Raw genomic sequence first — 15,522 nt, 5'->3', positions numbered from 1 at the left:
CTGAACCCATCCCCTCTGGCTGTTACTAGATTGTCTTCTATATTTATATTTTCTATTAGATTGTTCTTTTTGTTCCTTAGATTCTTCATATAAGTGAAATCGTATGGTATTTATCTTTCTCTGTCTGACTTATTTCACTCAGCATAATAACCTCTAGGTCCATCCATGTCATTGCAAATGGTAGAATTTCATTTTTTTATGACTAATATTCCATTGTATATATGAACCATAACTTCTTTATCCAATCGTTTGTTGATGGGCATTTAGGTTGTTTCCATATCTTGGCTATTGTAAATAGTGTTGCCATGAATATAGGGATGCATAGATTTTTACAAATTATTGTTTTGGTTTCTTTGGATAAATACCCAGAAGTGCAATTGTTGGTTTAAAAGATAGATTCATTTTTAATTTTTTGAAGAATCTCCAGACTGTTTTCATAGTGGTTGTACCAATTTGCAATCCCATCAACAATGTATGAGGGTTCCCTTTTCTCTACATCCTCACCAACACTTGTTCTTTGATTTATTGATGATAGCCATTCTGACAGGTGTGAGGTAATATCTCTTTGTGGTTTTAATTTGCATTTCTCTGAAGATTAGTGATCTTGAGTATGTTTTCATATGTTTACTGGCCATCTGTATATCTTCTTTGGAGAAATATCTGTTCAGGTCTTCTGCCCATTTTTTAATTGGATTATTTGTGTTGTTGTTGTTGACTTGTATGAGTTCTTTATATATTTTGTATATTAACCACTTATTAGATGTATCATAAGTGAATATTTTCTCTCATTCAGTCAGTTGTCTTTTCATTCTGTTGATGGTTTCCTTTGCTGTGCAAAAACTTTTTAGTTTGATATAGTCTCATTTTTTTTTTCTTTTTTCTTTTGTTTCTCTTGTCCAGGGAGATATATCCAATAAGAAATTAGCAGTAGCAATATCAGAGGAATTACTGCCTATGTTTTTTTTCTAGAAGTTTTATAGTTGTGGGTCTTACATTTAAGTCTTTAATCCATTTGGAGTCTATTCTTATACAAGAATATGGTGTATGAAGATGGTCCAGTTTCATTTCTGTGCATGCATCTGTCCAATTTACTCAGCATCATTTATCGAAGAGACTGTCTTTGCCTCATTGTATAGTCTTGCCTCCTTTGTCATATACTAAGTGAGCGTATAGGCGTAGATTTATTTCTGGGCTCTCTATTCTGTTCCATTGCTTAATGTATCTATTTTTATGTCAATACCATGCTGTTTTGATTACTACAGCCTCTAGTATACTTTGATATTAGGTAGTGTGATACCTCCAACTTTGTTCTTCTTTCTCAAGATTACCGTTGCTGTTTGGGGTCTTTTATGGTTCTGTATAAATTTTAGGATTATTTGTTCTAGCTCTCTGAAAAATACCTTCCCTCTTTTTGAATTTTTTGGAATACTTTGAGAATAGGTGTTAATTCTTCTTTGAATGTTTGGCGAAATTTGTCTATGAAGCCATCTGGTCCAGGACTTTTGTTTTTTTGGGAGGTTTTTAATTACCGATTCAGTTTTGTTGGTGGTAATCAGTTGGTTCAGATTTCCTGTTTCTTCTTGACTCTTTTGGGAGATTGTATGTTTCTAGGAATGTATCCATTTCTCTCAATTGTCCAATTTGTTAGCATATAATTGCTCATAGTATTTTCTTATGTATTTCTGTGGAGTCCATAGTAATTTCTCCTCTTTCATTTCTGATTTTAATTATTTGAGTTCTCTCTCTTTTTTACCTTGATGAGTTTGGAGAAGGGTTTATCAATCTTGCTTATCCTTTCCAAGAACCAGCTCTTGGTTTCATTAATCTTTTGTATTGCTTTTCTAAAGTCGATTTCATTTATTTCCTCTCTGATCTTTATTACTTCCATCCTTCTAATCACTTTGGGCTTTGTTTACTGTTCTTTTTCTGGTTCTGCTAAGAGTAAGGTTAGATTGTTTATTTGAGCTTTTACTTGATTCTTGAAGTAGGCTTGTATTGCTATGAATTTCCCTCTTAGGACTGCTTTTGTTTTGTCCCATAGGTTTTTGAGTCATTGTGTTTTCATTTTCAATTGTCTCTAGGTATCTTTTAATTTATTCTTTGTTCTCATTGTTAACCCATTCATTGTTTAGTAGCATGTTATTTAGCCCCATGTGTTTATTTATTTTCTTTTTTTTCCCTTGTAGTTGATCTCTAGTTTCATACCATTGTGATCGGAGAAGATGGCTAATGTAATTTCAATCCTCTTACATTTATTGAGACTTGTTCTGTGTCCTAACATGTGGTCTATTATGAAAAATATTCCACGTGCACTAGAAAAGAATGTATGTTTTGCTGTTTTGGGGTGAAATGCTCAGAAAATATTTATTAAATCCATCTGGTCTGGTGTGTCTTTTAGGCCCATTTTTTCTTTGTTGATTTTTTTTTGTCTGGAAGATATGTACATTGATGTCAATGGGGTGTTAAAGTCTCCTACTATGAGTATATTAGTATTGATTTCTCCTTTTATGTCCATCAATAATTGCTTTATGTATGTAGATATTCTTGGGTACATATATGTTTATTAGTATTATGTCCTCTTGATTTATTGATCCCTTTAACATTGTGTAATACCTTTCTTTGCCTCTTATTATAAACTTTGTTTTAAAGTCTATTTTGTCTGATATAAGTATCGCTACGCCAGCTTTTTCTTTCATTTCCATTTGCTTAAAATATCTTTTTCATCCCTTTACTTTCAGTCTGTGAGTGTTGATTGATCTGAAGTGAGTCTCTTGTGGACAACATATGCATGGGTCTTGTTTTCTTATCCATTTAGCTACTCTATGTATTTTGATTGGAGCATTTAATCCATTTACACTTAAGTGATTACTGATAGATACATAGTTACTGTCATTTTATTATTTATATTTGTGGGTGTTTTTCCCATTCTTTTTTTTTTTATTTTTTACAGAATTCTCTTTAACATTTCTTGTACTACTGGTTTGTTGGTGGTGAATTCCTTAAGATTTTCCCTGACCTCCTATGCCTGGAGCTCTGGATGCGATTTCTATGTGGGTTTTGTGTGATTATTTGTTGTTGCCAAGCTATTATTGTTGTTAGTACATCTGTGGATGGGATTAATGTTTATGCTGACTAATTGTGGGAATTGGTTGTGCCCACAGGGTAAGAGTTGCTTTGTGGGGACTGATCCCACTAAGTGGGATTTGCCCTAAGAGGCTTGTGTACTTGTTGCAACTACCCTTTGTGTGTAGCACTAATGGGGCTAGTCAGGATTTGCTCTGTTGTGGTCTGGTGCCAGCCTCTGAACACGTTAGTTTTGTTGCCCCTTGGGAGGGGCTCCCTAGTAGGCCAAGTTCAGTCGCTGCTTTTGATTGCTCAGGGCTACCTGGTGGGAGCTACAAAGCGAATGCAGATCATTGTTGCCTATGCTTGATCTATAGGTAACTAGAAGAGCCAATGCTGTAGGCTGCATTCTGCTTATCCCTGGCCCTGACCTAGGGAAGTTTAGCAGAGGGACCAGTGCTCCTTCAAGTTTGACACTGCCTGTCAGTTGCCCGTAAATCTGTGAAACTGGGAGAGTCTCTGGGTGATATTCGTGTTGGGTGGTTCAGGGACCTCAAGGGTCTCCTGGACCTATCTACTGAGTAAATTTTCCCCTGTCACTGTAATGTCAGTTTACATACCAGCACTGTCTCTGTGGCTCACTGTAGAAGTTTCCAATCGTAGCAATGTCAACCGCTGCCTACCTCGTGCATAAATGCACCACCCTAGGGCACGGGTAGCTGCCTATCAATGTGCGATGAGCACTCTGTGTATTGGATGGGGCAGGAGCTCAGGGAGTCAAGGGTTATCAGGCCGATAGCCTCAGTTTTCTGAAATTTCTGTATCTGCATGTTCCCACAGTAGTCACAGATCACACGGAGACAAGCTGCTGTCTGGGGCAGTTCCACAGACCCCTGAGATCCCCTCAAGATGATGGTATATTTCTAATCAAAGTCTGAAGGCCTGAGTGAGAAGCAGGAGAGTCAATTGTGTAAATTCCAATCCATGTCTTAAGCAGAAGACTTATTTCCCAGTTTGAAAGCAATCTGGCAGAAAAAAAGAATTCTTTCTTACTCACCCTTTTCTTCTATTCAAGCCTTTATTGTATTGAATAAGATCCTCCCACATTAGGGAGGGCAATCCACTTTACTCAGTCTACCAGTTCAAAAATTAATCTCATTCATAAAGATCCTCACAGACACACCCAGTTATAATATTTAACCAAAATTTTGGACCCCTAATGGCCTATTGACTTGACACAGAAAATGAACCATCACAGTTATATTGGAGGGAGATAACTTGTCTCTTTACTTTCAAATGTCCACAAGATTAAGAGGCATTTTTCCTCAAGAGCAAAACGAACTAACTCCATGAGCCTCATCTGCACCTGGCCTAGATTTAGATGATGAAATTTTTAACTTTGACTTAAGGCTGCAATGGTATGAGACTTTTGAATGTCTTGGAATGGAGTGAATATATTTTACATGTGAGAGAGATATAGATCACTGGAGACAAGAGGGTCGACTTTGACAATAACATCCTAAGGTAACCCCTAATGGTACATGCCATATAAAATCCCTTCCAACCAGTGTGGGAAAACTGACTTGCTTCTAGTCAATAGAATATGGCAAAATTGATCATGCAGTAACTGACATGATTATGTTATATTATGTAAGAGTCATCTTAGTTGAGTAGAAAGAGTGATTCTCTCTCTGGCTTTGAAGAATGGGAGTAGTTTGATTCATGGCAACAGATTAATGATATTTAGATAAACATAGATATAAAGATATAGATAAAGATACTTTTAAAAAAAGTTTTCTTCATTTATCCAGATATTCAGTCTTTCTGTCATTCTTCATTTCTTCCTGACAATCTGGAATTCCATCTGTTTCGATGTGGCATCTTCAGCCTGAAAAACTTGTTTTAGCATTTCTTATAGAGCAGATCTGTGGAAGACAAATTGTTTTATATTTTATCTGTCTCAAAAATGTCTTTAATTTATCTTTCATTTTATAAAAATAAATTATTGAAGTATAATTTCATACAATAAAATCCTTTTATTTAATTTATAGTTCAATGATAAATTGAACTATGAATGTAACCATGCAATATATCACCATAAGCAAGATATAATTCTTTTCCATCATCTCAAAAGTTTACTATACACAGCTTCCTAGTAAATCTCTGCTCCCCATTCCAGGAAGTAGGCAACACTGGTGTTCTTTCTATCATTGGATTAGAATTATCTTTCCTAGAGTTTTATGTAAATGTAATCTTATAGCACATTCTCTTTTGTACTTGATACATAATGATCCTAAGAGTTATACACGTTGCTGTGTATGTTAAAAATTTCTTTATTTTTAATACTGGATAGTGTTAAATTGTGTGAACATACCATAATTTATTTCTTTTCTTGTTGATAGGTATTTAGATAGTTTCCAATTTTTTCCTATTAGAACTAAAACTATTAACATTTATAAACAAGGCTGCTTGTGGACTTACGTTTTATACATCTTGGGTAAGTACCAAAGAATAGAGCTGCTAAGTAATTATGTTAAACTAAGAGATGAGTAGACTATTTTTCAAAATAGTTGTACTATTTTCTATTCCCATCAGGATTATTATGAGATACCCAGTTGTACCATATTCTTCTTAACACATGATATTATCTAGTATTTTTAATTTTAGCTTTTCTAGTGGGTGCATAGTGTCATGTCATTTTAGTATTAATTTACATTTCCCTGGTGACTGATAATGCTGAGCCCGTGGTAGTAAGAATATTGATATCCTAAAAATGTCCACATCCTAATCCCTGGAACTTATGAATATGTTACTTTACGTGGCAAAATGGACTGTATAGGTGTGATTAATGTATGAAAACCTTGAGATGAGATTATTTTGGATTATCTGAGTGGGTCCAACCTAAACACATGAGCCCTCCAAAGTGGAGAATGTTTCCCAGCTGAGGGGTTAGGGGGAGATATGACTGTAGAAGAATGGTCAAAGACACATAAGGCTGCTGACTTTGAAGATAGAAAAAGTGGGGTATGCATCAAGAAATATGGGAGTCTTTGGAAGCTAAAAAGGGGGGAAAGGAGTTTTTCCTAGAGCCTATGGAAAGAAATGCAGCCCTGTATATACATATTAATTTTAGCCCATATCAGATTTATAACTTATAAAACTATGAGAAAATAAATGTGTTGTTTTAAACCACTAAATAGTCATTTGGTATAATAACCATAGGAAATTAATGTCAGTAAGTTTTGTTTTGCCTATTTGCCATTCATATATCTTCTTTGGTCAAGTATCTGTTCAACTACTGGGTTGTATGAATTTTTATAATTGAGTTTTAGAAATTGTTTACAATTACTAGACACAAGTCATCTGTCAAACAGATTGCATTTGTTTCTTATTGATGCATAACTTCTTACAAACTTATCAACTTAAATTAACCCAAATTTATTATCTTATAATGTTCATGGGCTAGGAATTTGTGAATGGCTTAATTGGGTCTATTTTTCAGGCTATAATCAGAGTGTTAGATGGGGCTGTGATTCTTATCTGAGTCTCAGTGTTATCTTCTGTGCTCATTGGTTGTTGGAAGAATATATTTCTTTGTGGCTATATGACTAAGGTCTTTATTTTCTTATTAGTTGTTTTCAAGGGACCACTCTCTGTGCTTAGAGATCATCCATAGTTCCCTGCCATGTAGCTGCGATAAGCATTTTAAAATATATATGTTTGCTTTCTTCCAGATAGTAGGAACATATCTGCTGCTACTTTTTGTTTGTTTTAAAGATTCAACCATTTTATTAGGTCAGACCCACCCAGGATAGACTTCCTTTCGTTTAACTTAAGGTCAGCTGAGTAGTAGCCTAACCAACAGAATGATATCACATTATATCCATTTGTCTGCCCCACAGGTAAGGGAAGGTGACAATGCAAGCTGCATTCACCAAAGAGTGGGAAGGCAGTATCTTAAAATTCTGCCTATCACACATATGTATTACAAAGATTTCTTTCCAAATTGTGGTTTCTCGTTTCTTTTAAAAGTGGTGTCTTCCAAAGAGCAAAATTTCTTATTTTTGTAGAGTACATTTTTTGTACACTTATGGTTTTGTTTTTGTGTCTAATTTATAAAATCTTTACCAACCTAAAGTCATAAATATTTTTCTTATGTTTTCTTCTAAGAATATTATAACTTTCACATTTTGTTTAGATCTCAATTATTTCAAGTTGATATTCTTTATATGGTATGAGTTAAAGGTCGAGGTAAATTTTTAAAAATATGTTTAACCAGTTATTCCAGCACCATTTATTTGAAAGACCATTATTTTCGCACTGAGTTACACTTAATCCTCTGTGAAAATCATTTGATATTATGTGAATGCTAAGCAAAAGCAACTAATCTGAAAAGGCTGCATACTATACAATTCTAACTATATGACATTCTGGAAAAGAAAAAAAAAACTAAGGAGATAATAAATAGATCGCTGGTTGCCAGGGGCTTAGGAAGACAGGGAGGAAAAAAAAAAGAGTGGGTGCAGGTCAAACACAAAGGATTTTTAGGGCATTGAAGGCATTCTATATGATACTATAATGATGAATACATTTGTATTAACAATGTAGTTTTTGATATGCTGACATCTAGAGACCTAGTGGCACTGAAAAGATTGCCCACCCAGGGTTAACCAATTCCCAGAGATAGAAAATCCCCTATAAGTACACCCTTTATATGCAAATCAATTAATCCAGAGCTCAAAACTTTACCCCATCTATCAGGCTTTCAAAATCTAGGCCACTATATAGCTGCCCTTATTATTTCAGGGCCAGGTATCAGACAATTAGAGAAAGCTCCATATGCTCCAGAGCTGGCTGAAATGATCCTAACTAGTTAATCCTAAACCTGCTTACTTTACCTTCTCTGTTTTGTTTCAGGGACCATAATAAAGGCTCTTAACCATGTTTGCCTCTACGCCTCTGCCTCCTGACAGACCCAGATGTGTCCTGGGTAGCCCTTATGGCATGATGTATCCCATCTGAAACTATGAGTAACCAACTATCTTTTCAGTGACAACTGTCTCATTTATTGGACTTATCATACCTGATTAATAACAAAATCTACATTTTAAAATAAGATGTCATTGTACATTTGTCAAAACTTATATGTACAACGTAGAGTGAACTCTAATGGAGAGACTTTAGTTAATAATATTGTATCAACATTGGCTCATCAGTTGTAATAAATGCACTACACTAATGCAACATGTCAGTAATAAGAAAAACTGTGTATGTTGGGGAGGGGCTGAGGGAATAAATGGGAACTCTGTACTTTCTGCTCAGGTTTTTAAAATTCTTTCATTTGCTTTATAGAAATATCTATTTGTAAGCCAATACCACACTGTATTGATTACTATAGATTTATAGTATGTCTGGGAGTTGGTTATTCTACATCATTCAACTTTGTTCTTTTTCAAAATTGCTTTGGCTCTTCTTAGACCTTTAAATTTTCATATTTGCAAACAATGCCTTCAATAAAAGGCTAATATCTAAAATATACAAAGAACACTTGCAACTCAACAAAAAACAAAACAAAATAAAACAAAAAACAATCCAATTGAAAATGGGCAGAGCATCTGAACAGACACTTCTTCTAAATGGCCAACAATAGCTATTAGGGAAATGCAAATCAAAACCACAATACCATCTCACACTTGTTAGAATGGCTATCATCAACAGGACAAGTGATAACAAATGTTGGAGAGGATGTGAAGAAATAGAGACACTCATACACTGCTGATGGGACTGCAAATTGGTACAGCCACACTGGAAAACAGAATGGAGTTTCCTCAAAAATCTAAGAATAGAATTACCATATAACCCAGTAATCTCTCTTCTGGGTATCTACCCTCCAAAACTTAAAACATTTATTTGTAAAGATATATGCACCCCAATATTCATAGCAGCATTATTCATTGTGGCCAAGACTTGGAAATAATTGAAGTGTCCTTCGGTAGATGATTGGATAAAGAAGATATAGTACATATATACAATGGAATATTACTCAACTATAAGAAAAGATGAAGTACTACCACTTGTGGCAACAGGGGAGAATCTTGAGATTATCATGCTAAGTAAAATAAGTTAGGCAGAAAAAGTTGAGAACTACATAATTTCATTTATATGTGGCATATAAAACTGAAAGCAGCAAATGAACAAGATAAACAAACAAAAACTCATAAACACAGACAACAGTTTAGTGGTTACCAGAGGGACAAGAGGGAATGGGAGAGGTAGATAATGGTAAAGGGGGTCAAATATGTGGTGATGAAAGGAAATTGAACTCTGGGTAATGAACACACAATGCAATATACATATGACATATTATTGAATTGTACACTTGAAACCTATATAATTTTATTTATCTGTGTCACCTCAATAAATGTAATTAAAAATTTTATATGAATTTTAAATTTATCTTATAATTTCAAAAAATATCTTCTTGAACTGTAATTAGAATTGCATCACATATATAGCTCAACATGGAGACACTTGATATAAAAAATATTGCATTTTTCAATCCATAAACATGTTATACTTCTCCATATATATAGATTCTTTTATTTCCTGGATTTATTTAGATTTCTTTGTTTCTTTAGGAATCTGATAGGTCAAAAAAATTAAACTTTCATTTTGCAACCTATCTGGATTTTTTTCATTGAAACTTATAAACTTTTAGCTTTCAAAACGTGACATAAGTAGAATAGCCCACTGAGTTTTAAATTTCAACAAATAAAAATAGGTATTTGTATGTGCATATACACATTTCTAAAAATTCTGTTTGTTTTCAAATATCAGATTATTTTAGATACTCTTGTACTGCTTCTTCATTTTTTGGATACTCTTGTACTGCTTCTTCATTTTTTGGAGTCAATATCTTATTTTGTTTAACATTTAATAAATAATTTATAGCTTATTTATAATTTCAATTCACCTCTTAGATGTGTTAATATCTTGTTTTTCTAAATTTCCTGCTCTCATTTATGCCAGTTTATTTCCTTCATTATTTAGTGATCTTTAATAATGAGTTTATAGCTCTTTGATCTTTTTCTGTGGTAATATAAAGGCCTAGATAGGGCATGCCTTTATTTGCAGATGCCTCTGCCTGAGATCAAGAGGCACTAATGACCTGAGACACATTTAAAATCCTTCCAGTATCTTTGATAAAATACAGTGGTCTCAGGTTGTTCTCCCTCCTTAGACATTTTCTCATGTCTTAATCTCTATACTACAGTGCTGATTTGGGAGGTTACTTTTAGTGTAACTACCCTTTTGCTTTCAATGGCTCCTCAAAACTTCCTGTTCTGTTTTTATTTCAAGCTTCTCACTTTGTTGATGGTGATGAGGGGTAGTGTTTGGAGATTTATTTATTTTTCCTCTATTAAACTAGGAATGCATTAAATGTTTATTTTACAAAAGTTTCTGCAATTTTATAGTGGAATATGTTTTTTATGTATCTGTTCTTTTTCACTCCTTAATCATATACTCTTTACTACCTCTCTAGAAGGCTTCAAAAGCCTCATGCCAATAGGACTACAGGCATACCTTGGAGATATTGAGGTTAAGTTTCAGAGCACTACAGTAAAAGCAATATCCCAATAAAGCGAGTCACATGATTTTTTTAAATTTCCCAGTGAATATATAGGTTATGTTTAGTCTATACTGTAGTTCATTAAGTGTGCAATAGAATTATGTCTAAAAAACAACGTACATACCTTAATTAAAAATATTTTATTGCTAAAAATGCTAATCATAACCTGAGCCTTTAGTGAATTATAATATTTTTGCTGGTGGAGATTTTTGCCTCGATGTTGATGGCTGATGACTGCTCAGGTTGGTGATTGCTAAAGGTTGGTGATTGGAGTGGCTTTGACAATTTCTTAAAATAAGACAGTAATGAAGTTGCCACAGTGACTGACTATTCCTTTCACAAATAATGTCTCTGTAACATGCAATGGTGTTTGATAGCATTTTACCCACAGCAGAAATTATTTTAAAATTAGATTCTATATTCTCAATCCTTGCCATTGCTATATCAACTAAGTTCTTAATCTTTTGTTTTCATTTAAACAGTCTTCACAGCTGCTTCACCAAGAGTAGATTCCATCTCAAGAAACTACTTTTTTTGTTCATCTATAATAACTCCTTATCTATTAAAATTTTATTATGAAATTGCAACAATTCAGTCACATCTTTAAGCTCCATTTCTAATTCTAGTTATCTTGCTGTTATCATATCAGCAGTTGTTTCTTCCACTGGAGTCTTGAATCCCTCAAAGCTATCCATGAAGTTTGGAATCAACTTCTTCCAAATTCCTGTTAATGTTTATATTTTGACATCTTCCTAAGAATCGTAAATATTTTTAATGACATGTAGAGTGAAGAATTCTTTCCAGAAGGTTTTCTACTTACTTTGCCCAGATCTATCAGAGAAATTACTATCTATGACTGCTATAGCCTTACAAATGTATTTCATAAATAATAAAACTTGAAAGTCAAAATTACTCCTTGATCCATGGGCTGCCAAATGAATGTGGCGTTAACGTGCATGAAAATAACATTAATATTGTTTTATATCTCCATCAGAGCTCTTGGGTGATCATGTGAATTGTCAATAAGCAGAATCATTTTGAAAGAATTTTTTTTTTTTTCTGAGCAGTAGGTCTCAGCAATAGGCTTAAAATATTCAGTAAACCATGTTGTAAACAGATGTGCTGTCATCCAGGCTTTGTTGTTCCACTTATAGAGTATAGACAGAGTTTATTTGGTATAATTCTTAAGGGCACTAGGATTTGGAGAATGGTAAATGAGCATTGGCTTTAACTTGAAGTGACCAGCTGAATTAACTCCTAACAAGAGAGTCAGTCAGTGTTTTGAAGTTTTAAAGCCAGGCATTAACATATTTTCTCTAGCTATGAAAGTTGTAGATAGAATCTTTTTTCCAATATAAGGTTTATTTAACCACATTGAAAATTTGTTATTTAGTGTAACCATCTTCATTAATTGTTTCAGTTAGACCTTCTGGATAAGTTGCTGCAGCTTCTACATCATCATTTGCTGTTTTACTTTGTACTTTTATGTTATGAAGATGGCTTCTTCCCTTAAATCTAATGAACCAACCTCTGCTAGCCTCAGACTGTTCTGTAGGTTCCTCATCTCTCTCAGCCTTCATAGTATTGAAGAAAGTTAGGCCCTTGCTATGGATTAGTTTTTGGCTAAAGGGAATGCTGTGGCTGACTTGATCTATCCAGTCCATTAAAACTTTCTCCATATCAGCAAAAAGTCTATTTTACTTTCTTATTATTTATGCATTTCCTGGGGTAGCACTTTCAATTCCTTTCAAGAACTCTTCCTTTGCACTCATAACTTGGCTAGTAGTTTACTTTACCAAAAGTAAAGAGGCTTAGCTTTTGGTCTACCTTGGCTTTGGAAATGCTTTTCTCACTAATCTTAACTATTTCTAGCTTTTAATTTAAAATGAGAGACCTGTGTTCCTTTTCTTCACTTGAATAGTTAGAAGTAATTGTAGGATTATTAATTGGCCTAATTTTAATTCTATTGTATCTTAGGAAATGGAAATGTTTGAGGAGAGGAAGAGACAATGGGATAGTTGGTCAGTGGAGCAGTCAGAACACACAGAACATTTATTTATTAAGTTTACTGTGTTATGTGGGCATGGCTTGTGGCACCCCAAAATAATTACAATGGTAACATCAAAGATCACTAATCACAGATTTCCATAAGAATATCATAATAATAAAAACGTTGGAGAAGCGGGCAAGATAGTGGACTAGGTGAAAGCAGGGTAGAATATCAACTATCTTTCACTTCCATTACTGTATCAAAGAAAACTAAGTATATGAGCTAGTTGATTTTTTATGTTTTTTTACGCAAGGCAACCCTTATGAGCAGAGACCCCTCACAGGGTTGTGGGGTGATTCTTTTTCAGCTTCCCCCATTCCCTTTTAATTTATGCCTACAACACCTGGTCTTCCTAGGTGGTCTCCCATCCAAGTACTAACCAGGCTTGACCCTGCTTAGCTTCCAAGATCAGACAAGATTGGGCTTGTTCAGAGCAGCATGGCCATACACCTAAAATAAACTTTTAATAAATCTTACTTCTTCTAAATTTTGCTGACCTGTAATTCTTTGCTGTGTCAGTGTGGAAGAAACAAGGAAAAATGCTAATTGCACATCTGTATCATTACCAACCCCACACAACACTGGGTTGACACTAGATTTCCAATTGCCTCCAGTGGTAACATGACTGCTGCAAGAATGCACAGACATAGAAGTTACAGCAAAACTGAGGCTGTATTGGCCTGATGGAACTTGACTCCCTGAGATCCCTCCCCATCCAACCACAAAGTTCCTGTGGTACATTGACAGGCAACTGCTCCTACCTGGCTCCTGGATGAAGTTGTTCATTCTGCATAGTCAACAGGCCTCGGATAGTAAAGTGAGCAAAAATCAGAGAATACAGCAACATGAAGATGTCTGCTGCCAAAGCGAGATACAATATAGCTTAGGCAGATTGGAGGGGTTTGTGGGCCTATCCCAGTAGGTCTTGCAGTGATATGTGACTTTTGTGGAAGCCCGCAGTCCCAGAACTAACAGCAAAACTGATGCCATATAGGTCTGATGCCCTGTGCCTCACTGATACACTGCCCTACATAACCTACAAATTACCTGTGGCAAGGCTGTTCTCAGGTAACCCAGTCCCATCCTGTGCTTTCCTTGGGTCATGAATTCAACAGCCAACAACAATACTCACTTCCTGTGGCCCATGCAAAGCCCATGCATCTGGAAAAAGCTTTCAGTGGAGGGCCACAGACTAACACAAGCTTAAGTAATTCTTGAGCAAGCTCAGGTGTTTGCAGGCTGGGAAGGGGCTGGCCTTGCTACAATATTAAACTTGTACGGGGAGTCACAAAGACAGCATTGGCATGAAAACTGACACTGCAGTGGCAAGGGGAAATCGTCTCAATAGATCTAGGTGACCTCCGAGGTCCCTGCAGCATCCAACACAAATATAACCCAGAGGCTTTTCTAGTTCCAGAGTTTTATGGGCCATTGATAAGCCTTCTCAAGCCTTGAGGGGCACTGATCCTTCTGCTATAGTGTCTCAGGCCCAGTAAGAGTGGTAACTGGACCTCAACCTACTGCGTTGTCTCTTCCACTTACCTATAGATACAGCATAGGTAACAAACATCTGCAGATTGCTTTGTAGCTCCCACAAAGTAGCCCTGAGCAATAAAAACCAGCTGATTTGGTCTACTGGGGAGCCCCTCCCCAGGGTCTACAAAACCCATTCATATGGAGGCTGGCACCAGATCACAACAGAGCAAATCCATAATAAAATGACAGTAACTATGTATCTATCAGTAAACACTTCAAGTGTAAATGGATTAAATGATGCAATCAAAAGATATAAGGTAGCTGAATGGATAAGAAAACAAGACTCATGTATATGTTGTCGACAAGAGACCCACTTCAGATTAATTGACACTCACAGACTGAAAGTAAAGGGATGGAAAAAGATTATATGCCAATGGAAATGAAAAAAAAAAAATAAAAAAAGCCAGGGTAGTGATACTTATATAAAATAAAATAGACTTTCAAACAAAGGTTATAATAATAGACAAAGAAGGGCATTACTTAATGATAAAGGGATAGATAAATCAAAAGGACATAACCATAGTAAATATATCCCTACCCAACATAGGAGCACCTATACACATAAAGCAATTATTGACTGGTATAAAAGGAAAGATCAACAGTAATACACTCATAGTAGGAGACTTTAACACCCCATTGACACCAATGGACAGACCATCTGGGCAAAGACTCAAAAAGGAAACAATAGGCCTAAAAGACACACTAGACCAGATGGATTTAATAGATATTTTCTGAGCATTTTATCCCAAAGCAGCAAAATATACATTTTTCTCAAGTGCACATGGAGCATTGTCCAAAATAGACCACATGTTAAGACACAGAACAAGTCTCAATGAATTAAGAAGATTGAAATCATATCAACCATGTGCTCCAATCACAATAGTTTGAAACCAGAAAAAAAAACTGGAAAATACAAAAACAGATGGAGGCTAAATAACATGCTACTAAACAATGAATGTGTTAACAATGAGAAAAAAGAAGAAATCAAAAGATACCTAGAGACAAATGAAAATGAAAACAGAATGACATAAAAATCTATGGGACACAGCAAAAGCAGTCCTAAGAGGGAAATTCATAGGAATATAGTCCTGACTCAAGAAACAAGTAAAGGCTCAAATAACCAATCCAACTTTACGCTTAACAGAACTAGAAAAAGAACAGTAAACAAAGCCCAAAGTGAATAGAAGGATGAAAATAATAAAAATCAGAGAAGAAATAAATGAAATAGACTTTAGAAAAACAA

The 15,522-nt window shown here is 35.1% G+C and overlaps 1 pseudogene; it reads right to left on the bottom strand.

Annotated features, from left to right (window-relative positions):
- Positions 1-13,074: 13,074 nt before the first annotated feature.
- LOC120600217 (uncharacterized) lies at positions 13,075-13,193 on the bottom strand (annotated as a pseudogene).
- Positions 13,194-15,522: the final 2,329 nt, after the last annotated feature.

This window comes from Pteropus medius, unplaced genomic scaffold (assembly GCF_902729225.1).
Source record: "Pteropus medius unplaced genomic scaffold, Ma_sr-lr_union100, whole genome shotgun sequence".
Classification (NCBI taxonomy): domain Eukaryota; kingdom Metazoa; phylum Chordata; class Mammalia; order Chiroptera; family Pteropodidae; genus Pteropus; species Pteropus medius.
The sequence above is the reverse complement of the archived record's forward strand: the minus strand, read 5'-3'. Positions and strand labels throughout refer to the sequence as shown.